A 3,197-nucleotide genomic window follows, 5' to 3' on the forward strand; every position below is an offset into this window, starting at 1 on the left:
TAGGATTTCTGTGGATCCTGTACTATGTTTTAACTGTAAAAATCTCGGAAAACTCAAATAACAGAAAGCAGAAATTAAATTACAATGACTTTTTTGTTTATCAGTGCTGAGTACAGTGGAACTACTAGTTTACTGAAAATTGCAGATCTATTTTCGTCGTTTCCAACCAATCACAACTTGCTGCAATATCAGATGAGACCCGAGCTGATGGGATTACCTGGATTTCGAACTGCTAATGGTACATCTGTGAGCACGGTTCGATTTATTTTTATGAGTAAATAATTTTACAGCGTTTACAGCACACGGGAAACTAAAACGATAAGTTAAATTGTTCCGGATTTTAAGTAATGACGCACGTCTAGCTTCAATTGACTCATGATTTCAACTATATGAAATTTACTAAAATCCCCACAAAACCCCCTTCTTATAATTTTATAATTAAATAATCATTTATGAACACCTTATATACATTTGAATAAATTGTAAAATAGCAGAAGACACTTTTTTGGAAATACATTTACTAACGAATTATTATGTAATAGAAATAATATATCTAAATTTATTGCTTCTTATCACCTACAAACAAGAAATAATACAGTTTTATTTATTTTAATAATGTTATGTAGATCAATCCTTATTTGCTGGGAAGCAACTGGGTTATAAGGAGTATTCGGTGGCTAGTCATTTGTGTTTAAAGCAGCCAAAGCCATACATGAAGTATAATCACGGACCTTGGAATATTAACAGTTTTTAAATCACCTTGTTAAAAAATTCAGTGATCTATACTTTAAATCTAATTGATAGACATTAATCCAAAGCTATCGGTGAGTTATCGTCTCCCTCATCACTAGGCTCTTTACAAATGTGATAGATTTTCACTAAATACTTCAAAAATTAAACTGACAGTAAATATATTGAAATTAATTTATAATGACCATCCCATTTAAATATATTTCCCTCTGTAAGTATAACTGAGCAGTTGAAAACAGTTCGTTTTAATCATTGACTTATCCAATTTTTAAAATCAGTTTATATAATAAATATTCAACCATCAGTTTTAATATTCCTCTAATGGTCTTTTAATTGAATTTATATAGATTTATCCCAGGTCTTACAATGATTCTGATTTATTGGTCCTAAAATTTCTCATCAAAATTTTGTAACTGTTATCTTAATCATTGGTCAATTAATGGTGAAAAATACTAATTTTCTTTCATGTTGTTTTAACCCTATAAAATGCATTTTGATATGAATACTTACTTATGTAGTTATTTCATGGGATCTATTTATATTAGGGATGACTATGGAATATATATATATATATATATCAGTATGGGGAGTTGTGAAGATCGTAGTACTTGGTTTCATTTTGATATCTCCATATAAATTGATTACATTTTGTGGTCTTCTGAAATCAATTATTCTTCAGCTTCATATAGAAATAATAGATTTTTAGTAACATTACCGAAGCCTTCTGAAATTGACCAAAAAAGATTTACTTAAACAATGTTCTATGATTTTCTTCAATCGATACACCCCTTAAAACTGTCAAGTTTCAAATCAGATGAATAAGAATTCACTTTAAGGATATGTTGCAATAATTCTGCTATATATATAGTGGTAATGCTTTTCATATCTAAAATATTTTTTGATTATCTAATTCGAATCGTTTTAAAGTCTATAGTTACATTAGAAATTGATAGGTAGAATTTGGTTAGCATTAAGGGCTAGACAAACATGTTCGGACAATGTAAATATTTTATATCAATAGATCAGCCAAACTCTGTATGGTGCTGTCTAGGACCTTCATCATGAGTGAGTTAGAACCATACTCCAAAGGAAATAACAGTACTCTGCTAATGCATATATGTCTTGTTAGTGATTACTAATTCGCAAAGCTAGTGTCAACAAAGCAGCTTGAAAGACAGAATTTTTCGAGCAATAACGAAACTAGACAAACATGATATTGGCTACTACTCAGTGATTAATCAGTATAGATCACATATATATATATTTGTTATTTATAAAAACGAATAATAATAGAAAGTAGTATTGAAAAAATATCATTGTTCAATATTCAGTACATTACAGGAGATAATAACATTTAATAGCTATTAATGAATATAAACAACAACAACAACTACAACAAAAAAAAGAGAAAGTCAGTCCTTTAAAATGTTAAAGAGAATTAAAGGAAATAATAATAAAAACAAAGTTTATTTGATTAATTTACAAGAATCAATAATATTGTACTCATTATAATTGATTGGATAATTATTCCTAATATTTATATACAATAAACAAATAATCTATCTTCATTGATTAATGTGATAATAAACAAATAGAAAAAAAAAGAAAAGTTTTTGATCATTATCAAATTATGTTCAAGAAAATTTTAATCTATCATCTATTTTGATTGATTTTTTATGATTTAAACAAAACAAATAAATAGTTACTAAGTAAATAAACTAAAATAATGTAAATGAGATATTGATATAAAGAAATATGATGAAATTAGAAATTATTAAATTAAATGTTATGGACATAGGGGAAATTTATCATTGAACTATTTTCAGTGTATTCTATTTTACAAAAAAAGTAAATTATCTTGGTATATCAGAAAACAGGTCTCAATAAATTGTATTGTCCCGTTGTACTATCTTGGTATATATTCATTCATGTTTTGTTTTGTTTGTTTGTTTTTGTTTCTATGATACATGTTATCATTCTTGTTATAAACAGATAATACATTTGATTGGAGAAATTAAATTGCACTCAATAATCTTTCTCTATAATCTGATAATGTTGCATGTATTTCAGATGTATTTACTGAATTCTATCAATAAATAAATAAATAAGTAATTCAGTAATGAAATAAGTTTTTTTTTAAAAAAAATTACATAATTTAGTAAATTTAAGTGAATATAATTACCTATTCAATGAAGAAATAAATAACAAAAAGGACATATTACATAATCCGTAACCGAGACGTCCTTGATTTAATTTATTATAATCAATGTAGGTATCATTACCAAGTTTTGATTTGATAACTTTGAATAAATCTGAGCATTTGGGTTGATTGTGAAAAATAATAATAATCTATTTGTAATATCCTAATGAGTAGAAAAATTAGATTTTCTGGCGTTTCGTGACTCAGTGTAAGCCACTTCTTCAGAGAATAAATACCCCAAATTAAA

The sequence above is a fragment of the Schistosoma mansoni genome, chromosome W (genome assembly GCF_000237925.1).
Source record: "Schistosoma mansoni strain Puerto Rico chromosome W, complete genome".
Taxonomy (NCBI): domain Eukaryota; kingdom Metazoa; phylum Platyhelminthes; class Trematoda; order Strigeidida; family Schistosomatidae; genus Schistosoma; species Schistosoma mansoni.